The following is a 25,153-nucleotide window of genomic DNA, read 5'->3' on the forward strand; positions in this document are numbered from 1 at the left end:
AAGAAGAAGAACTAGAATCCGACAAGCACCACGGGACTTCTAATGCTTGATTCACATAGTTTACCTTCAGATTTGTTCTTGGGTCATGAACGAACTATTTAGTTCATAAACTACTTGCTGTATGCTTTATACTCTTCAAATAAAAGTGAAACTTAATTGTGGACGTTTTTGCTCTTCAACATGAGCCTCTTCTAAGGTACAATGTGGCTGGAAAGTATTCTGGTCCGTTCAAATGAATTCCAAACTTTGCTGCTCATATATGCTTCTTCAAAATAAAATTTCCCAAATAAGAATGATGCCTCTTACGGATGACATGGAGGGTATCTCTTAAAGATTTAATCCAACATGATAAATTTACCCTATCGATATCGACCTCATAATTACTATTACTATCAATTCAACAGTTAACTTTATTTCTCGAAGTTAGACTTGCAACTTGGTCAAATCCTATCATTACTGTTGATACGACCTTTCAAGACATATTACGAACTTATATCTCATTCCCTTTTTATTTCTAAGAAAATTTTGGCAGAGTTTCCTCTGTATTTCTTACTATCCCAAAACCTGGACGCAAGAAATACCGACAATGCCTCACAGGGCCAACATATATACGTATATTTCATATCATATCATAGCCACACAGGGGTCCCAATTTCAAGTAAAAGTATAAGGATACCGAAACTCACCTCATATATCACATCTCGAGACGTACCTGATCCTTTAACGATCTGTCCTGTTATACCTTCCTATCTACCTTCCCTTTCATTCTTTAACTTTACATTTCAATCATACCTCAATATTCTTACCTTATCCGACATACATTCTGCTTACCGTTACTAATTCCTTCAGCTTCTTCTGTGCGCGCCTTATAACTGAACTTATCAACAATATATATACATTCAATCCATTTTCTTATTAAACTTACAATAACTTACCTTGATGATGGCCAGTTTGCCACCCTGTATATACAATTTCTGATAGCGTAACCTCGATGAAATGTCTTTCCTCTGTAACCTCCAGTAGCATTATTTACCTTCTTTTGTCGACACCTCTCTCCTGCTGAAATCAAGGTTAGTATATAAAGGATATCATTTCCAATCTCTTGGCTCTATCGCACGATCTAGAATAAGAAGGAAAGATAACATCCTAAATGTCCTGTAGCTTCCTGTTTATAGATGTGGTGCACAACACACCGATAAACAGGACTCTACTAGACACGGCCTGTAGACACTCCGAGGATGAACTGCTCTGATACCACTTTTTTCACGACCCAACCCCATGGGCCATGACTAGTGCCCGAGCTGGACACTCATATACGTACCTGTTAGATATAGCCAAACTGAATCTATGAACAATATGGAAACTTGCAAAAGAATTCCAAAGGTTCATAACGTCATCATATATATATATATCCAGATACCCTGTCTCCTGAGGAGTCACAACTAATCAAAACATAATATGGTACACAAGCCGACAAGGCTGCCACTACATATCAAATCCACACGCAAGCTGACAAGGCTGCCACAACAGACGGACTTATCCATAGCATATCGTACAGACACAACTGAACAAACTTATACACAACCCACACATATGTCTACAGACCTCTAAGAGTATCGATAGTGAAATATGACGGGATAGGGCCCCGCCATACCCCTGGATAAACATATATATACATCATAAGATCTGTACCTAAAGTCTAGGCTCCGGAGCAGTGGAGCTCTCCAAGACAGTTGAGTAGAAGTCCTAAGCTGGAGGGTCATCAAACCGACTATCTGTACCTGCGGGCATGAAACGCAGCCCCCCGAAGAAAGGGGGTCAGTACGAGATATGTACTGAGTATATAAAGCATGAAATACAATAAAGAGGATCATCGCTGAAATAGAGATTACAGGAGACAGGTATGTCAATCAAAGATACCATTACACTTGCCTAATGAAATGTAAATCATGCATGTCACTATCATATATCATACCTGGCCCATTATGGGACTCGGTGAATAAAGCCATCATATGCCATCCTTGGCGCCATAATCACATCATCATATCATATATATATATATATATATATATACCGTACCCGGCCCTCTAGTGAGGGACTCGGTGAACAATGCAGTGAAACTGTGCACGATAACATACCCTGCCCGGGACTCGGTGAAAGACATATTGAGGCATGCACGAGCAGAGTAGTGAGCAACCATATACAAACTAAGTCATATCTGAGACTCAATAGAATAATCAAAACGAACTATCATTTGAAAGTCAAGACAATAGTCATATCAAGTACCTTTCGAATGTCCCTATGGATTATATCAAAATAGAACTTCAGAAATCATAGACATGTATCAAGACACAATGAAATAGCTTCTGGAAATCAAGAACATTAGCCATCCTAGTAGCTCTAAGAATAGGAATTTCTTTGGAGTTATACATATGTCGTCTGCTTGTTTCATAAAGATCATGCCAAAAAGAAGGAAGGGTTAGCTTTACATGCCTTTGTCGCTTAATCCGTGATACAATATGTATACGCGCCCGAAGTGTCTCAACCTATATCAAGACGTCAAGACTATGGTTAAGCTACGGAAAGGCATAAAACGTACTTTAACGTTAGTAACTCATTTCTAGACAATTGGGCGGCACTTCCCTATATTGTTCACTTCCCTCTCTTTCAAGCCGACTATAAAATGACCAAGTCAACATCAACAACCACACGTTCAATACTATATTAAGACTAGCTAAGACATGATTCACGAATACTCCGAACAGCCCACATAACATTCCAATCAGCTCATGCGTGACAATATTCAATAATCGCTAACATTACGGCTGCGACATATTCAAGTTACTCCATACTTCATCGAAATGAATTTATAATAGTTCAACAATTACCATAACCCAACATATAATCTTAATTACACTTAGTCCTCCAATTCAACACCAATAACAACACGTCCCAAACAGCTCTTAAAACAAATACAACTTCCACTTAAAACATCAAATTCTTCCATTTCCATTATATAATCAATGACAAAAATAACAACAACACTAATTAAAATTGACCCATCACTTCTAAATTAAAACAGCCCCCACGGCCCAAACTAGACCTCAACATCAACATACCATTTCTTACATCCAATTCCATACCTACCAATTTATACAAAGTCCAAACCATCTCTAAAACATGTGGGAGAGAATTAAATCTTACCTTAGCAAGCTTGAGTTGATCAAGAACTGCCTTGGCCGTGATTAATTATTTCTTGCTCCAATTGAACTTGAGAAATTACCAATTTAACTATGTAAAGGGGCTGGCCGTGAGCTTATTCACAAGCTGCCATGGCCGTGAGTTGCCATGGCTAAGCTTTGAATTGGTTTTCAAGAAAAGTGAGAGGATGAAATATGATTTTCTTAGTCATCACTTGCCATTTATAGGCAGCCCAATAATCCTACACGTGCCCTACTATGATGATTCATCAATTTTATATCTTTTCCCCTTTTTTTTTTAATTCGATGGGGCCCACTTAATACACTAATTAGGCTAATTAATCCTTAACTAATCACTAATCCCCACTTAATAATCTAATCATGGTTAGTTAATCCATAATCTCCAATAATATTTCTACACTAATTATAATTTACAACAAATCGTGCACTTATTAAAAATCGGGTTTAAAAGTCCTTGAACTTACGTCGATTAACTTACGAATAATCCAACGTACAAAAATACGGGGTATAACAGGAGAATAGCATGGATTATCGCATAAGTTGATCTTTGACTAGCCTACTTCATGTAGTGTGAGTGGAGAGAATCCGTCACTTGAAGTATCATCATCTTCCTTCATAGCAAATTTCTTGGATCCAGAGAGATCAAGTAGAGCTAGAGTTATCTTAATCTTTTCAGCAATGTTGCTTCCTTCCTCCGATGCATCGGTAGAGGATCTTGCTCCTTTTAGGGATGAAGATCCAAAAACAGGAGTTGTTGCGGATGACACTTGGAGTGCTTGTTATCCCAACAAGCTTGCTTTTCTCCTCGTAACTGGTCCAGTGCTACCAAAGGTAATGTCGAGGGTGGTTTCCACATCAACAGAGAACTTGGAGTTGGCAAACCTGGAGTTGATCTTCTCTGAAGTCATTTCAATGTTCTTGAGCTTTGATCGTCGAAACATTGAGATGAGAGGTAGAGATTGTCCCACTGGGACACTAAAATTTGTGTCGAGAAAATAATAATCAAGATAGGAAAATATCGCAACAATCATCGAACGAAAAACGCTCTCTTCTCTCTCCTCCGATGCAAACCCTAGCTTGAAACCCTAACAATGCTATGGCCACTCCAACCACTGGCCAGCCGCCGCATCTGGTGGTTGGTCAGTCTTTCTCTCCTTAAGATTTCCCTCCCCTCTCCCTCCTCCCTTATCTCCCTTCGCCCAGCAATGCTCAGCAATCACAAACAGTAATCCCTCCGTCCACAACACAGAATTATCATCAAACCCTAATGCCTGAAACTGGTAAAGATTCCATGCAAACGTGTGAATCCATTCCTATGAAGATGGTTGAGATTATAGATGGTAAACATGTCGTAAGATGGTCCTCTTCTGAAGTATTACGAATGGAAAGGATTGAAAACCTACAATATGCCATTGTTGGTAAGTTTTCGTATGGATGGCCTGAACTAGATGAGTTGTGATCTATTATACCTCATCAGTGTAGAGTAAAGGGTAACGTTCGTGTAGGATTTTTGAGAGATAGGAATGTCTTAATAAGATGTGATCTAAGGGAAGATTTTATTAATCTATCATCAAAAAGTTTCTTTTAGTTGAAGTCAAAAGATGGTCATTCTTATCAAATGAGGCCATTAATATATGATTCTAAATTCAGTGTGGAAAAGGAAACTTCAATTGCTATGGCTTGGATTTCGTTTCCAAACCTTCTTCCTCCCTTTTTTGTCAAGGAATCCTTATTTACATTGGCTTCTGCTGTGGGTAAGCCAATCCAGCTAGATGCTACTACTATCAATAAGATCTGGCTAAACTGTGCAAGAGTGAAAGTGCAGATTGATTTGCTTGCAGATTTGTCTAAGTTTGTGTGGATGGAGATTGAAGATGATGTTACAAAGGATATCAGGTCGATTAAAGTTAATATTCAATATGACTACTTGCCAAAGTATTGCACAAAGTGCTTTTTACAAAGTCATTCCATTGACGAATTTTGGGTGCTACATCCAGAACTGTTGGAAAATGAGGTGGCAGATAATGGGGTAGGGTCTCAGAACAAAGGAAAGGTTGCAGTTGTAGTGGATGAGCCTGGAACAAGTAAACAAGGGAAAATCCAACAAGGAAGATATAGAAGAAATAGGCGGTGGAAAAAACCAGTGCAACAATATTTACCAAAGGTATTATCTAGTGGTACTGTGGTAACTTACCCTGGAAACAAAAGGCAGTACAAGAACAAAGTGAATCCAACTGGGAGGGATGATGGAAACAAATAAGTTAAGGTATCAAACAAATTTGAGGTATTGAACCAAGGAGTAGAGGATGTTGATGGTAGTAGGCTCAGTAATAGTCATGAGGAGCATGTCACTGAAGAAGATATGTCTATAGAACAAAGGGTTGCAGCTGACTGTATAGATGACAAGAAGGAGCATAGTAAGGTGCATGCTGGAGTGGATGCTGCAAACTTGGTTCTGGATAAACATCAAGCTAAAAATGGAACCAAGTCTCTGGAAGAGGGTGAAGTTTATGAGAATGAAACTACTAAGGTGCACAATAGTGAAGCTGATAATCACAGAGTAGTAGCTATTGCCAAAATACAGCAGCCTAATGATGATCCTGTTCAAAAAAAGATTAATAGTCCACAGCTGGATGGTAAAGCAGACTCTCTGGAGGTTAAAGAGGCTTATGGTTCAAAGAAGTCTTATGACTGTCAAGAACATGATAATACTGAATTATCTGCTGATGATCAAAAGTCTGAAATGGTGCAGAGAAGAGGCGATGAAAATGATCAGCAATTAGGAGTTGAAAATAGGGGTAGAAGAGATACAGATGAAGATGCTCATCAAAGGCTTGATAGTAACAGGATTCATTATGGAAATGAGGCCTCTGAAATTTCTTTGGAAAATCAGATATCTGAATGTACTCAAGCAGGTGATCTGTATTTGAATGATGGTTTTGTTGAGAAGATGCAAGATATGACTGTTTCCATGGATCAGGAGGAGTCTACTCAGGCATTAATTCTGAAGGATATTTCTGACGAGGAGGTACATAGCTCTAACTGTAACTTGCAGTTGGTTGGCTATTATCCTGAGAAAGTTGCTGATGCAGAACAAAGGAACTTAGCTTTGGCCATTATTCCTGATATTAGAGATATGTAACCTCTGAATGTTGTTGTAAGGGTATCACCTAACAAAGCTTTACATGATGTAGTCTCTCACAAGTTATAGGAGGAACATGATAAGTTGAGTTTGATCAACAATAAGAAGGAAGATGCTGATGGTGATGTTATTGATATGAAACAACAACAGATGTGTGTAGAGGCAAGATTATCTCCAAAATCACAAAGCAAAGGTCCAAGGAAAGGAAGAAAGAAAAATTCTGAGGTTCCACAAACTGTGAGGTATTCAACAAGGAGTAACCTTAAGAAATCTGTTAAATGATTGTTAAAACTTTATCCTGGAAAAAATGATCAGTGAAGTCCCAACAAGCATTTCACAGAGTGCAAATGTTAAATAAGCATCACAAGTTCTTTTTGGTAGCTCTGATGGAACCTTTTCAGCATCAGAGGCAAATTCAGAAATATAGAAGGAAACTTGGAATGCTTTATGCTAATTCCAACTGTAATGGAAAAATCTGGTTCTTTGTGCAACACAATGTTGATGTTGAGGTTCTATTGGATGCTGAGCAATCTATTACTGTAAAGATGCAGTTTCAAGATTTTAATAAAGATATGGTGGTTACAATGGTGTATGCTAAATGTTCAGAAGTGGAGAGAATGCAGTTGTGGGACATTTTATACCTCTTTGCTAGTAATATGACATCTCCTTGGCTGGTTGGTGGATATATCATTTTTATACTGAATGAAGAAGAAAACATAGGAGGTTTACCAGTTTTGCCACAAGAATATGAAGATTTTGCCTTTTGTCTGAATTCCTGTGAGTTGTATGAGATGCCTTTCAGAGGGAGTCCTTTCACCTGGTGGAATGGTAGGGCTGCTAATGACTGTATCTTTAAGATATTGGACAGGATTGTACATAATGATACATTTCAGAATTGGTTTGGACACTTAGAAGTGGAACATTTGTCAAGGACTGGTTCTGATCATGCACCATTACTTGTATCATGTGGAGATCAAGTGGAAAAGTTTATCAAACCATTTAGATTTCTCAAATTCTGGGTGGAACATGATACTTTTCTTGATTTTTTTAAGCAACAATGGGAAACAATCTTAACTGATAATGTATTTCTGTTATTTAAGCTTAAGATGAAGAAACTCAAACTGCTTTAAGTACATGGAGTAAGAATACTTTTGGGGACATTTTTAAACAACTTGTTATCAGAGAGGAAATAGTTAAGATAAAAGAGCAGTTGTTTGAGGAAAATCCATCAGAAGAAAATAGAATGGTCATGCAAAGGGCACAAGCAGAACTTAAGCTATATCTTCACTATGAGGAGGAATTCTGGAGGCAAAAAGCCAGGATGGACTATTTTTCTGAAGGTGATAAGAATACAAGATATTTCCATAGTCTGGTAAAAGGAAGAAGAAAAAGAATCCAGATTAGGAGGATTAAAGATGATGCTGGTAATTGGCTTGAGGATGTTGATAGTGTTGCTGCTCAAGCTGTCAACTTTTTCCATAAGCAATTTACTCATGAGGAGGTTAGTGAAGATTCTCCAATTTTTAATCATATTCAAGAGTTGATCAGAGAGGAGGATAATATACTACTTGCTGAACAACCTACTATGGAGGAAGTACAGAAGGCTGTATTTGAATTAAATGGGGACAGTGCCTGTGGCCCTGATGGTTTTTCTGGTATATTCTATCAGAAGTGTTGAGAGGTGATAAAGACTGATGTATATAGTGTTGTTAAAGCTTTCTTTGAAGGACAAACTCTTCCCAAGTCCATCACTCACACTAATCTTGTTTTGCTACCAAAGAAGAATGTTGTTGAGGCATTTTCTGATATGAGACCTATAAGTCTTAGCAACTTTATCAATAAGGTCATATCAAAAGTAGTTCATGACAGACTAGACAAGCTACTTACAAGGGTGATCTCTCCAAATCAATCTGGCTTTGTTAAGGGCAGGAATATAATTGAGAATGTGTTGTTGACACAAGAAATTGTAACTGATATAAGGAAAAGAGGAAAACCAGCAAATGTTGTGATCAAATTGGATATGCCAAAAGCATATGATAGGGTGTCATGGTTGTACCTCTGTAAAGTGATGGGAAAGATGGGATTTTCTCCATTTTTCATTGACCTTATACGGAGGCTGTTGGCAAACAATTGGTATTCTGTTCTCCTAAACGGCCAGGCACATGGTTTCTTTCATTCTACAAGGGGTGTCAAGCAAGGGGATCCACTTTTTCCTGCTCTTTTCATTATTGCTGCAGAAGTTCTTTCAAGGGCACTAAATTCTTTGTTTGATCAGCCTGGTTTTGTTGGATATGGGATGCCAAAGTGGAGTGCTGATTTGAATCATCTGGCATATGCAAATGATACAATCATTTTTTCTTCAGCAGATAACCAATCTTTACAGATGATCATGGATACTCTTCAGGAATATGAGAAAGTATCTGGACAACTGATAAATAAGAGCAAAAGTTCTTTTTATATGTTCAGCAAAGTATTACATGAGTTAAGTCAGTAGGTTACAACAATAACAGGATTTGTGAGAGGACAATTTCCTTTTACATATCTTGGAGTACCAATTACTCATGCCAGGAAAAGGAAAGTGGATTATACTGAATTATTGAAGAAAGTCAAAGACAGGTTACAAAATTGGAAAGGCAAGTTACTGTCTTATGGAGGAAAAGCAGTGTTGATTACAAGTGTCCTTCAAAAGTATTCCAATTCATGTTTTATCTGCTATAAGGCCTCCTAAATGTGTTATAAAGGAACTACACAGGATCTTTGCCAGGTTCTTTTGAAGGAATAATAAGGAGGAAGGAAGATGCAGACACTGGGCAGCTTGGCTTAACATGTGCATTCCCAAACATGAAGGAGGTTTGGGTTTCAGGTCTATCTATGACACATCCAAAGCTTTATGTGCTAAACTCTGGTGGAAGTTTAGAACCACTAGTTCTCTCTGGGCTAATTTCATGTGGAATAAATACTGTAAAAAACAAATTCCTCAGGTGGTTCAATGGAAGGGAGGGTCACAAGTCTGGAAGATGATGTTGGAAGCAAGGGAAAGTATAGAACAGGAAATCTGGTGGGAGCCAAAGATTGGAAGTTCAAACATTTGGTTTAACAATTGGAATAAGCTAGGTGCTCTTAGTTATGTGGTTCCCCAGTCCTGGCAAATCAATGAGCATGCTGAAGATGTTTCTGAACTTATGACAGATGGAGGATGGAATATCAGCAAACTCATGTAGCTGTTTCCTGAAGATATTGTGTAGCATATAATACAGGAAATTGCCATTAAATATGCATCAAATGAATGGGATAGACCTTGGTGGATGATGACAAGTACATGCAAGTTTACAGTAAGTAGTGTATGGCAGTTACTGCGACAAAAAGCTAATGTAACAGTGCAATTTCAGAATATGTGGATTAAAGGTGTGCCTTTTAAAATTTCATTCTTCATGTGGAGATTATGGAAGTTTAAAGTCCCAATTGATGAAGTGGTGGCAAGTATTGTCATTCCATTAGTTTCAAAGTGTTGTTGTTGTCATAATGCTCAGATGGAGACTATAAACCATCTGTTTCTGTGTGGAGATTTGGCTACAAAGGTATGGAGATACTTCAATATGGGGGCTGGATTGAGCATGAATTGTGTTCAGGTCAAACATGCTATAAGAAGTTGGTGGGAAGCAAAATGCCATTTCAAAATGAAGACCATATACAAAGCAGTGCCTGCTTTTATTGTGTGGCAAATATGGAAGTGGAGAAATAATAGGCTTCATTATGGTATTATGAATCTGAGTAGGCTATATGACATAAATATGAACATTCATATTTTATGTAAAGTTCAGTTTCCTGGGCTGAATATTCCAACTATATGGCATCAGATTGTTCAGTTCTTTGAAGGATATAAGCCTACTGTTATATGCAAAATTATTAAATGGAGGAGACCTGCATCTGGAGTTTACAAGTGTAATACTGATGGAGCTGCTAAAGGAAATCCAGGTCCAAGTTCTGCTGCTTTTTGTATAAGAAATGAAGAGGGAGATTTGGTGTATGCAGCTGCTAAAACTTTGACAGATGGAACAAATATTGTGGCTGAGGCTGAAGCTATTAGAATGGGACTGAGGTATTGTGTGGAAACATAACTTTTTCCATTGATCATAGAGACTGATTCCATGACCATGAAGATGATTTTAAATGTTGAATGGAAGGTCCCTTGGTGCATTTCAATGTTGGTGGATGATATCAGAAGGATGATGGATGATCAAAGAGTATCTGTGGAGCATATACACAGAAAAGGAAATGGGCTTGCAGATTTTTTAACTAACTTGGTTTTTGTTTTTGCAGGTCCAGTTTAGTTTCATAATTTTCAGGAATTGCCCAGTCAAGCTAAGAGGATTCTGAATATGGAAAAGAGAGGAATTCCAAACTTGAGAATAAGAACCATGCAAGACAAAGCACAAGATTGGCATCAGAACTGCAACTATTACTGAGTACAGTTTGCCAACTGATTGTGAGTATTTGCAGCATCTGTATTAGGGTGGTATAAGTGTGCTTGGCATGCTCATTCCTTAGTATAAATGGTGTGATGCTCATGATCTAAGTAGCAGACTGTACTAATTATGGATCAAGTATCATAGAGACCTGGTTTCATGCAAAGGATTAAGCTATGGACAGTTTGAACATTGAAAGGAAAGTACAACTTTTGAAAGATCACCAGACTAATAAGCAAGATATGTAGAAGAATCATATTCAAATGCTGTATGAACTAGCATGGACAGATACAATAACTATATTAAGGTGTCATTCCTTGATATGGATGCTATACATGTTCAGGCTAGGATTCATGCTCTTTTGACAATGGTACAAAGTTGAGAGTGGTTTTTGCTTCCATACAGATTCTGGTTTGTATAGAAGATCACAACTATATTTAAGTGGCCTGAAGAATGATTCAACTAATTTGAAACATGCCACCTGTGAGACTTTGAAGGTGTGATAGATGTTTTCAAGTCAAGGCCCTTGGATTAATAGTTGTTAAATCTGTTTTAAACCAAAATCTGTATTTCCATTTTCCACTTGTTCATTTTCCTTTCTGTTGTTGTTTTATTTATTTGATCAATCACTTTTGGATTGATATGTACATATTTTCTTTATCAATAAATTTCCACCTTTCTGGTGGCTTTGCTTAAAAAAAAAATATCACAACAATCTTTGTATTTGATTTTAGAATATGAGTGTTACAATCTCTATGATTCCTCTGATTCGTCTTTTCAACAATAAATTCAAGGGCTTTTGAGCTTGATCTTGAGATTGATGGATTTGATCTTGACTTGTACTTGAATTCAAGGGCTTTTGAGCTTGATCTTGAATTTTCGTCGGATCTCTAGAACTTCTAGAGAAATACTTGAATGCTTTTAGCTTGTAGAGATATCTGCAGCGTTTGATCCATGAGCTCTCTCTTGCTTCTTGTTAGAACTTCTGTCGCTTTTCTGAATTATGAGACCCCTATTTATAGTTGTAGGATGGAGGAGTTGTGATAGGGACATGCTTCTTTCGACCAATCAGATTTAAGCTGACATGTCGATATTTGATTGGCCGGAACATGTCACTTGTACACATGGCGCATCTTCATTGGCCTTTGATTTGAATGGGCATGCTGCATCATTTTGACATGTGGCATGATCATATTGGATCCTTCGTTTGACATGGCGTGCCACATCATTTGACACGTAGCACCAATTTGGGCCTCTTGGATAAGATGATATTTTGGGCTTGACAAAGTGGGCTCATCATTTGTAGCCTAATTAAATGGGCTAGCCCAATGCATTTGAACTCCTCTAATTAAATCCATATTTATTGGACCTAAATAATTAACCCAATTATATTATCCCATAATTTAATTATTTGGAATAATATATTTTGAATATAACTCGAATTTCTTGCGGATTTAAATTTAATAAAATTTCGTCAGCTACAGCTCCTCCTTTGGTGGTTCGACTAGTATGATCTACATAGTAAGTGCCTTTGGGTACTTTTGTGGGTAAAAGTCACCACCCCTTATGCGAAAAAATTATGGATTAGGACCCATTCTTCCAAAGGCATCAAAAAGTGTATCACCCAAGCCAAAGACAAATATTGGAAGCGCTCCATTAATTTGTTGAGTTAAATTACGTCAAGAGCAAATAAATTGAATTCATAAACATGTCAACAGGGAATTAATGAAAATGATCATCACCTAAAATTACTAAATTATGCTAAAATAAGTACGGCTAATAAGCATTAATTACATGATAAAAAGAAATATTAAGTTATGTGTTTTCATTATTTAAATTAACAATGCAAAACAGAATAATAGATATCCAACATTATTATCATTCCTAGTGTTAGGCTTGAATTACTTTTGTTAGCATTAATATTGATTTGGTTTGACTTTGTTTGAGTTACTAACATCTATGAGCTATAAATCTTATTGGAACATTCAAAATTTTAAGTCCAAACTTGAAATAATATGTTAAAAGAAAAAATGAAATAATTTAAGAAATATTAATAAATTACATTATAAGTAAATCTTTTATGTATAAAATGGTTTAAAAATTTAAATACATGTAATGTCAGGTTCGTTTAGTTCGGTTTGACTTTTTTTATTAAAATTAAACTAAACCAATTATGATCGGGTTTTTTTTTCCACCACCAAACCATTAATCGGGTTTTTTCTCGGTTTGATTCAGATTATCGGTTTGGTGCGGTTTGTCGGTTAACTTTGTACGCCCTAGCTGTTGGAATGACTAAATATAAAAGAAAATGGCATCTAAAAAAAAAAATTTACACATCAAATTAATATAATGTGGTTGTTATTTTACACTTTCACACACCAAACGTCATTTGAAATCACTTTGATTATTGAGACAAGTGGGTAATTAGGAGCAGTTATTGTTTGAGGGGGTAACGATTATAAAAAAGCAAATTACATGGGGGTAATTAGGCCTAGGTATAGCTCAAGGGGAATTTGAATAAAAGACACCAAGTTCAGGGAGATCTTTGGGTATTCTGCCTTAGAAATAACTAAAGCTATATTGATCAGTTACTATTTCTTTTGTCAAATGATATTCAATTAGTTGGTATACTAATTGATATAATACATGAAAATATGTGGAATATTATTTGCAAGGTTGTAACACATGAAATTTGACTTATCTTAATGCTTAAAATCTTTTAGATCATAAAAATATATTTTATTTGTATATCATTTTGGATCACTACAAATTTGCATACGTGTATATCCAACTGTTAGTTTGCATGACCTACTTGTTTGTCCTAATGTATACTTACTTTTCGCCTAATGTATACTTACTTGAACTATGGACAAAACACGTTACCTAACCTGGTTTATGAACTAGTTTGCGGATAAACATCAACAGCAAGGTAAAGGACACAGTATGTTTACGTGGAAACCACTTTGATGAGTTATGACTTTTTATAGTTTTGATGATCTGATAAACATGCCAAGGACCCGGTCCTTGATCAGGTCCCCTGAAGACTATACATCACATGATAGCTATAAAGCTGTGTGCACTGTTCCGTTAGGCAGTACCACAGCAGCATAGCTGTATGCATGCTAAATACTAAAGACCAGTGTAACGACTCTTTTGAGGTCACATACATCTCACATGATCATCACATGCTCTCATTTGAGTTCCTACTTAAAAAACATGTTGGCATTGTTTTAACCTATCACTTGAAAACCTAAAAATTCAGATCCTTACAAGTGCAGCCACCATTGTTCTCTTTGGTGCTTTCAAGAACAAAGTTAAGACAAGTTCAAGGACCAGATCTCAATAAAGGAAGATGTTTTTGAGTCCTAGAGTTGTCTAGTCTTTATGATCTCTACATTGTAAACCTACACTTCTTCAAGAGAAGAGTTTTGTAGGTATTTTGTTTTTATCAAGATTTTGTTGTAAACACTTGGCTAGAGTTAGTCATAGTGATGTTAAGGTTCAGCTAGAGTTAGCTAAGTATCAGTTTAAGTCATTGGCCAGAGTTAGTCAAGACTTAGAGCTTTGCAATAGAGTTATTGTAAAGGTGCTTGCAATGGGTGTATTGTAAGGCTTAAGGATTAAGAGTTTAATTCTTAGGTTGCAAAAGCTTGTAATCTGAAACATTGCTCAGTTTAGTGAAGTTGGAAATCCTACTGAGGTAGGTCGTGGTTTTTAATACCTTGAGCAAGGAGTTTTTCATGTAAATATCTTGCCTTAATTACTTTGAGTATATATCTGTGAATACAGTTCAGGGACCAGGTCCCTTGGATTGTTTTTGTTATACCCCGTATATTTATACGTCGAATTATTCGCAAGCAAATCGACTCAAGTTAAAGGCGGAATTATTTTCGGACATGAAATAGGAACCTTTAATTTTCAATTTTAATTATTACATAAATTGTTTATAAATGTTATTTAATGTAGAAATATTATTAGGGATTAGGGACTAATTAATTATGATTAGATTATTAAGTAAGAATTAGTGATTAATTAAAATTAATTAACGTAGTTTTAATTGTGGGCCCCACCCGAAATTAAAATAAAATAAAAAAATAAAATAAAATAATAACAAATCAACCAAATATTTGATGAGTCACCATGGAGGGCACGTGTAGGATTGGTGGGTTTCATATAAATAACAAGCTAAGGACCAAATTGAGTGTTCATTTTCACTTTGCAAATTAAAGCTTAAGGAAAAGAGAAAGAAGAGCATGAGCAGCCATGGCTGCTACTGTTCACGGCCAGCCATGGCTGTTTTAAAAATAAAAATAATTTTTTTTTGCTTTGATTTAATTCCAAGGTGAATTACAAGTTCAAGGAGATGATAGCAACGTTGGATATTGAATTGAGGAAGCAGAAATTGTGAAATTGGAGCGATTAAGTGTAGAAAATTCCTCCGAGAAAATTAAGGTAAGATTTTCTTGTTTTGTAGTATAATTGTATTGATGGTGTTGTAATGGAAGGATTAAAATTGGATTGGATGAAATTGGAAGTAAGAAATTGCATGAAATCGTTGTTATACGAAAGTGTGGGTTGAAAAGGATTAAAAAGGGTTATTGGATTGTTAGGGTTGTTTATGAGCTGAATTGTAAGGATTCTATATGAATATTGCTATTGTTGTCATTGTTGGTATTTCTGTGATAACAGGAGGATAATTGGAAATTCGGGCTAGGTGAATATATAGGGGAAATGTTGCCCGATTTCTGTTAAGTCCTTAACTAATGAAAAAAACCTAATCGAGAAAGTATAAGTTAAAGAATGAGTTCTATGGGCGATTGGTCACAGATTTATGAGCTAGGAAGTATAGTTACTAACGATAGCGTTACTTGTATATTAAATAGGCTAAAGGGGCGACGGAGCGAACGAGATTACGAATAACCTTCAGCAGGTATGTAAAGCTGTCCCTTCTTTCTTTTGGCATGTCTTAGATTTAAGTGACGAATGATATGAGCTTTGGGGTAATTCTATTCATAAGTTTCGAGCGTGATTCATGATTCTTATTCACTTCTTTATGTTAGAACTCTTAAAATGATTGAGCTTCCCTCTTCAGTTTCTATATATTGGATAGTAGTCGATATATATAAGCTCCTATTCTTAGAAACTCTACGATAGCTAATGTCCTTGACTTTTATAAGCTATTTCATACTATATTGACATATGTCTATGATTCCTAAGGCTCTTTGATATTATTTATGATGACATTCGAGGGATATTTGATATCATTGTCACTATTGATACTCAGGTGTTAATCCCTTCTTCTTATTCTGTTTGAGTCTTGATAATGTTTTAAATTGCATATGGTTGCTCACTACTCTGCTCGTGCATGCCTCAATATGTCCTTCACCGAGTCCCGGGCCGGGTATGTATTCGTGCACAGTCTCACTGTATTGTTCACCGAGTCCCTCACTAGAGGGCCGGGTACGGTATATGTATATGATGATATGATTATGGCACTGAGTCCCACGATGGGCCGGGTATGGTATACGTGTACACGACTTTATTCACCGAGTCCCTCACTAGAGGGCCGGAATATGATATATATATATATATATAATGGAGTTATGCTGTGTTATGGCGTTATGCTGTGTTTATGGAGTTATGCTGTGTTGTGGCGTTATACTGTGTTTGTGGAGTTATGCTGTGTTATGGCGTTACGTATACGGGTGTCCAGGTCGGGCACTAGTCATGGCCCACGGGGTTGGGTCGTGACAGTTTTGGTGGTTCGTAGGTTCTATCAAATTGTATCTGAGCAGGTGCTTTCTAAAAGCTTAACACCTAGAAAGGATCTCTCACTATGTCTGACCCCCCAAGTCTTGAGAAAGAAGAACATATCGATAGGCCACCAAGATATTATGAAAGGTGGAAGGCAAGGCTGTCCAGGATTGAGATGCTTACTACTGAATATGAGCTTTTCAAAATGAAGAATGGAGAGTCAATTTTTGATACGTATGCTAGATTTTCCTCAATCATTGATGAGCTTCGTTCCTGTCACGACTCGACTAGGGGCCATGATGGGTACCCGGAGCTGACTACTGAGCACCACCCATTATGCCAATTATCATATCCAACCTGAACACGCACACAATCTCCAGGACAATACGTATATATACATAAGCCCTCACGGCCGCAAAAATGATATACAAAATATACACTGATGTATCCATGAGACAAATACTACCTGCGCATACGCATCTACGAGCCTCTACTAGAGTACTGAGACATAAGGACGGGACAGAACCCTATCGTGCCCAAATATATACACAAAGAAAGTATCAACAAATGGCACCTTCGGAGTAGTGGAGTGCTCCGGTGAATCTGCTCAGTAGCTCCTAAGAATCTGGCATGCCTCTCTGCCTACCTGTGGGCATGAACACAACGTCCATGGAAAGAAAGGACGTCAGTACAAAAAATGTACTGAGTATTTAAGGCATACACGATAACATGATAAAGAAATACAAGAATACAAGATAAACGGATGACCTGTAACTGATTGCCTTTAAAGGCGGAGTCATGCATGCTAACTTACATAATAAACAACATCACATCGTGTATGCATAAAAAAGCTGCCCGACCATATAGGTACACTGTGATCATTATTAGCCCGCGTCCAGGCCTCCTGCGTCCAGGGTAAACATCTCATGCCACCCACTAGTGTTGTCTGCCTATGCCATCTAGACATGGTGTATATGTCGCCCGCCTTAGCATCCATCTAGGAACTCTATCGGGGTGACGTAAGGCCGAGAACCCCCGATTCCACTATGGAGTAGTCATGGTCATCATATCTCACCTTGAAGGAACTAGCATTATAAAGTGAGCTTAACAACAATGAATAACATCAAGGAATCATATAAGGATCATTAGCTTCATAAGACTACCATATCATAAGCTTTAGAATCTCTAGACAAAAATTCATCATCATCTTTATCATATTGATGGGTATAAATTATTCATGTAATTTCAATATAAAAATATAATATTTTAAAAATAAAACATGAATAATTTATATCATATTCTCGCACTTTTCTAACAAATCTTGCAGGAAAAGAATACATGGAAAAAGAGAAGAAGCAAGAACTAAAAGCCAAAAAAGGAGGATGCATCCGTGGCAACTTCACCAAAGACTACACAAAGTCAAGAGAAACAAAGTTATGACAAATTGTCACCAAAATTTGATGATAAATTGCCATGCCAAATTTGTCAAGATTGCATGATAAATTGCCATGCCAATTTCTCAAGATTGCATGATAATTTTCCATGCCAATTTCTCATCAAGAAAATATTATTATATTGAATTTCTCTTGCAATGTCTCTCCAAGACTTTTAGGAATTTTTCTATAAATAGGCATATGATTTGTAGAAGAAAAGGGAACCCATCTTTCATCCTATTTGCATCCAAGAGTGAAGAGGACACAAGAATTAGTCTTGGTGTCTCTCTTGGCTCTTTCTTGTAGTAAAAATATATTCTCTTAATCTTTATTAGTATTTAGTTTTCTACTCGATAATGGAGTAAGTTTCCTTGGTTTTGGGATACTAGATGAAGCTTGATGAAGCTATTATAATAAATATCTTTATTTTATTATCTTCTTATGTTGAGATTTTCTCTTTATCACCTTTATACACCAAGGTATTTGATATTAATTATATCTATTATTGGATTTAATTATATCTCTTTACAAAAATCCTTATCTTGTTAATTTATTTCTTATTCGGGAGAAGAGAACGATTTAAACAAGTTTATTGATTTAAATGATCTTTATCTTATTTCTTTTAGTCCTAATTCTCGCGGAGCGATTAACTCAAATAAGTTTATTGATTAAAATGATATTTATCTTATTTCTTTCAGTCCTAATTCTCGCGGAGGGATTGACTCAAATAAGTTTATTGATTTAAGAGATCTTTGTCTTATTTCTTTCAATCCTAATTCTCACGGAGGGATTGACTCAAATAAATTCATTGATTTAGCAAAAGCTCATCGAAAGAGGCTTTTATTCACTTGATGCACTCAACTAAGATAATTCTTGTTTGAAGCCATTACTTTAATTGGTTAACTACACTAATCGAAAGAGGTGTTATTAATTAATTATTGTTTAATGTCACTAATTACTTGTCAATAAATTAATAGTATAAGCGAGAGTGGTGCTATTAACATATTGTCGTTATGTGGAGTGATTATATTAGAAATAAGCAATCATTCTTTAAACAGAGAAATAAATAATAAACTTTTGATTTTTTTATAATAATTTATCTTGCCGATTCAAAATATACCAACCTCTATCTTTTATTAGAAAAATCCAAAATATTTCTTATTTTGATTATAATTTTCAAGACTTTTGAACAACTCTCTTTTCATCAATTTGATCTTCTCAAATAGTAACAAAAATAATACAAATCTGTAGCCTAGGTGGTTCCAATCTCTGTGGGACGATATCTTAAACTTTACTATAATTTGACAGGGTACAAGCAGAAAATACCTATACACATTGGTCTCGTCAAATTTTTGGCGCCGTTGCCGGGGATTGGTAACATCTACTTCAGATTAATTATTTTATTACTACTTTGAGTTTTTTTTTTACTATATATTCAAGTATTTATTTCCTAGTACTTGACAAGTGGCAGGGGACTAAAACTTGAAGCCATTATTTACTATTATTATATTGATATTAATAATATTATTATTTTAATATTATTATATTATATTATATTTTATTATTGAAGTTATATTATATTATATTATTATTACTATATATTTTATCATTATTTAACTATCTTCTATTTTTTTTTCTAATACATAGCAAGTGTTGGAGCAAGACTTGAAAAAAATATACTCATTCCTTGCACCTTCAAAAGGAATCTAATCAACCACGTAGAAATCTGGTTGAAAGTTATTGTCAGGTGATTATCACTTGTAATCTTTGTGGTGGGAACCATCACACATTGAATTGTTAATTAGTCATTTATGAATATGAAGATGATTGTGAACTCTTTGATGAGTTCTCATTTGGTGATTCCGAGAAATCAAAAGACATTGAAAAATTACCAATTAGAATCAACCAAAGGTCAGTTACTTGTGATTATTGTGGTGAAAATCACCCCAGTCATGAATGTCAAGCAGATAACACTCTCTCATATGGTGGTTCTCGGAGACTGAAAGACCTTGAAGAATTAATTGATAAAATAAGTCAGAGGTCAGTCACATATGATTTTTGTGGAGGCAGCCACCAAAGCTTTGAATGCCAAACCGGTAACACAATCACGTACAGTATTTTTGAAAAACTAAAGTACATTGAGGAATTAATCAATCAAAGGTCTGTTATTTGTGAATATTGTGGTGGAAGTCACCTTAGTCATGAATGCCAATCAGATAATCCTACATTTTTTGATTCATTTTATGAACAATCTCATGATGCTTCTAGTTCTTACATGCATAACGATTTTTATGGGTATAATGGCAATCCGGAATGCAATCAATGCCTAAATTCTATGTGGAATCAAAGCAACATGAGTCAACCACCTCAAGAGGAGAACACAAGGTTCGAAGAGACTTTGTATAGCTTTATGAAAAAGACAGAAGAAAAACATGTGTAGGATCAAATAGCCATGATGCACTTAACAATGCAAGTAAATCACTTGGTAAGTATTGTAAACTCCTTAAATTTTGGTGGTGAAAAAATAAATGACATAACATCATGTGAGAATGGATCAACTCAAGAAGACGAGCCTTGTGAGAAAAAGGTTATCACTCAAGAAGAAGGTTTAGATCTAATGGAGATTGCTTACAATGAAGATTTTGTTGAATTTAATTCAACAAATGATGAGTGCATATCCGATTTTTCTTATCCACTTAAATTGATTAATTTTGAAGAAAATAAGAATGAAGAGGTCACAAGCACAAATGAAATATCCTTTGATCGTAATTCTTCAATTTCTTCTACACATTATAATTTTGTGGATTTTGTTATTGGGGATTTTCAGGAAAACGCATGGAATGATCTTTGTAAAAAATGCAAAATAGAGTCAAGGAAGATCATACGCAATTATTTGACTCCTCAAGACAAGGACAAAAAAGAGCGCTATGTGCGAGAAAGAAAAATGTTTTATGATGTTCTTAGCCAAATGAACTCCATGAGGAACCAGAAAAAGCGAAAAAGAAAACTTGATTCACAATTAGGAGTGGAGTACACAAGTTCTTGGAGTAACAAAAAAGATTTAAGGGAAATTCTTTACCCCTCTTGTTTTTAAAGTATGTGTCATGAGGACATGGCACAATTTAAGTGTGGGGGTAGAAGAAAACACTTTTATATATGATTTTTTTTCTTTCTTTTATTCTTTTTTCTAGTTATATATATTTTATTTTTATGATTATTAATTTTCATGAGTTTTTTTTTAATCTTTGCATTTTTTTTCCTTAATTTTTTTTTATCTTCCCGTAGCCATTGAGAGTGAAGTAGTGGAGCCTTGTAAGTCCAGTAAGAAGGAGTGATAGTGCACTTGATTAATTGAGTTGGTTAATGTCCATATCAATGTACAACTAGAATACAAAATGATGGCCTTTGCAAAAATAATGTCACTTATGCAGGAGTAACTCCATAGCGATTGGCATGCCTGAATGACTGGTTAATCAATCGCATTTTGAACATTCATTATTGGCACAAGTAATTTTCTAGTTTATACTTAAGCTAGGCTCTGAAAGTCAATAGAGTTAACAAATGAACTTATTGCACACAGAAGGTGTGTGGTTGCAGTTTCTTTCAAGCTTTCTTCTGCAGTTGTATATTTGAAAGCCAAAAAGATTTTCACTTTATTTTAATATTGAATAATTTAATTTATTATATAAAAATATGCCTCTTGTAAAATGCTAATATATCAAAATAAAATTCTTATCATCCAATGTCAAATATGTTTTTTTTTTTTATATTTAACTCATAACTTCCTTGTTTGTGACTTTATTTTTGTGAAGGCAAGACCTAATATCTTTAATACTTGGCAGGACTTTCTGAGATTGAGAAGCATTACGATCAAAAGCAAGAAGAATTTACATTCTTTATTCTAGAACTTGCCCCGAATGTCTTTTGAGGCGAAATCCTAGACTACACTGATTTTTAAAAAATGAATTAGGCTTTCTTTATTTACCTCAGTCTTTTCTAAATATTGCACCAAAAACTCAAAAAAAAAATATCCCTAGCAAAAATTTAAATATGCAATTCCATGCTTATGATTTGAAAGTCCTTTTTCATAAAATAAGTTTGGAGTTAGTTTTGAAAAAGAAGCAGAATTAAAAAAAAAAAAAAATCGAAAAAATGGTGATGATTATGTACAAAACTCTAAGTACATCAAGAAAAAAAAGCATCAACTAGCAAATATGTGAAAAGTTTGTTCTGAAAAAAAACAAACTGCTCCATAGCTGGAAAAAGGCGAGTCACAATAAATATAACCTTTACCCTACCATCTTGAAGCCAACATTACAAGCCCAAAAAGTCCTAAATGATTTTAGAAGTCAGTGTTTGGTCTACACTAGTGGAGATAGACATAAAGGGCAAGCCTATGGACAAAAAGATGAAGAATACTAAATGCAGATGATCGTAAAATTATCAATTTTAGAGAAGTCCCGAAAAGAAAGAAGGTGAAGCTTCTGTCGAACAAAAATAAAAGCAGAAACAAAGTGAAGGTTTGATAAATATGGAAATTATAAAGTTTGGAAGCATGATAGATTAGCTGTAATTTCAAAAAAAAAAAAAAGTTTTCCTTCAAAATTCATTCCTCGAGGATGAGCAAAAATTCAAGTGTGGGGGTATTTGATGGGTATAAATTGTTCAAGTAATTTCAATATAAAAATATAATATTTTAAAAATAAAACGTGAATAATTTATATCATATTCTCGCACTTTTCTAACAAATCTTGCAGGAAAAAAATATATGGAAAAAGAGAAGAAGCAAGAACTAAAAGCCAAGAAAGGAGGATGCATCCGTGACAACTTCACCAAAGACTACACAAAGTCAAGAGAAACAAAGTTATGACAAATTCTCACAAAAATTTCATGATAAATTGCCATGCCAATTTCTCAAGATTGCATGATAATTTGCCATGCCAATTTCTCATTAAGAAAATATTATAATGTTGAATTTCTCTTGCAATGTCTCTCCAAGACTTCTAGGAATTTTTCTATAAATAGGCATATGATTTGTAGGAGAAAAGGGAACCCATCTTTCATCCTATTTGCATCCAAGAGTGAAGAGGACACAAGAATTAGTCTTGGCGTCTCTCTTGGCTCTTTCTTGTAGTAAAAATATATTCTCTTAGTCTTTATTTGTATTTAGTTTTCTACTCGATAATGGAGTAAGTTTCCTTGGTTTTGAGATACTAAATGAAGCTTGATGAAGCTATTATAATAAATATCTTTATTTTATTATCTTCTTATGTTTAGATTTTCTCTTTATCACCTTTATACACCAAGTTATTTGATATTAATTATATCTATTATTGGATTTAATTATATCTCTTTACAAAATCCTTATCTTGTTAATATATTTCTTATTCGGGAGAAGAGAACGATTTAAACAAGTTTATTGATTTAAATGTTCTTTATCTTATTTCTTTTAGTCCTAATTCTCGCGGAGCGATTAACTCAAATAAGTTTATTGATTAAAATGATATTTATCTTATTTCTTTTCAGTCCTAATTCTCACGGAGGGATTGACTCAAATAAGTTTATTGATTTAAGAGATCTTTGTCTTATTTCTTTCAATCCTAATTCTCACGGAGGGATTGACTCAAATAAATTCATTGATTTAGCAAAAGCTAATCGAAAGAGGCTTTTGTTCACTTGGTGCACTCAACTAAGATAATTCTTGTTTGAAGCCATTACTTTAATTGGTTAACTACACTAATCGAAAGAGGTGTTATTAATTAATTATTGTTTAATGTCACTAATTACTTGTCAATAAATTAATAGTATAAGCGAGAGTGGTGCTATTAACATATTGTCGTTATGTGGAGTGATTGTATTAGAAATAAGCAATCATTCTTTAAACAGAGAAATAAATAATAAACTTTTAATTTTATTATAATAATTTATCTTGCTGATTCAAAATATCCCAACCTCTATCTTTTATTAGAAAAATCCAAAATATTACTTATTTTGATTATAATTTTCAAGACTTTTGAACAACTCTCTTTTCATCAATTTGATCCTCTCAAATAGTAACAAAAATAATACAAATCTGTAGCTTAGGTGGTTCCAATCTCTGTGGGACGATATCTTAAATTTTACTATAATTTGATAGGGTATGAGCAGAAAATACCTATGCACATTGATCTCGTCACATATTCATAACACATCTCCTGTCTTTATCTCATGAGAAATTCTCAATAATCGTAGACTTATAGTTCCGAAATATAAGAGAGAGTCATGGAAAATAAAGGAAGTCATGTTGTAGGAATCATGCCTTAGAAAAGAAGGGACTAGCCTTACATACCTTTACGCCTCTCTAGCTTTATCGATTAAACGCTTCCCTCCAATGTTCACGGTTCTACATTCAAGAGAGTTCATACTAAGGTTAGATTACCAGAAACATGCTTAAGCTTAAGCTAAAGCTAATGAAAATTGGGCAGCATTTCCTTTGTTTCTACAACTTTCTCCATATAATATAACAACTCCCAAACATCAACAACAACATCCACAATTTCATGATCAATAAACTTGTTAAGCTATATATTATTCAATTCTCAAAATTCCCTCTTCAAGTCATCCTTAACCATGGTTATCACCCAACGTCATATTCATTTACATATAATGCTTCTTCAACACTCTTAATGTCATCCATAACAAGATTATACTCATAACATGTCAAGAGCTATGATTCAAGTTAAGTTACCATTCAAGAATACCATTATTCCCATGTTTGAACTCCATATTCTACTTTCCTCCTCAATCCAAGTCTTTCAACCATTCAATATTCTTAATAACATGAAATGATCATAAAACTCACCTTTGATTATGTAGGAATGGGCTTTGGATGGAAATACTTCACTTGGAGTAAACCGTAACTTCAATCCCAAGGGAATTTCTAGCTTCCATGAACCCTAGCAAGCACCCATATACTAGATTTCCCTTGATTAGTGGTGTTTGATCTTTGATTTCTCTTGATTTTATGTTGTTGAAGAGTATGGAATATTTTAGAGTTCTTGAGAGAAGTTGGAAAAATGAGAAATTAGAAGTGGGAACTTATATTTATACTTGGAAAATAACTCAGCCCGATGGTCCGTATAAGTGACCGTATTCCAC

The sequence above is a fragment of the Lycium barbarum genome, chromosome 12 (assembly GCF_019175385.1).
Source record: "Lycium barbarum isolate Lr01 chromosome 12, ASM1917538v2, whole genome shotgun sequence".
Taxonomy (NCBI): domain Eukaryota; kingdom Viridiplantae; phylum Streptophyta; class Magnoliopsida; order Solanales; family Solanaceae; genus Lycium; species Lycium barbarum.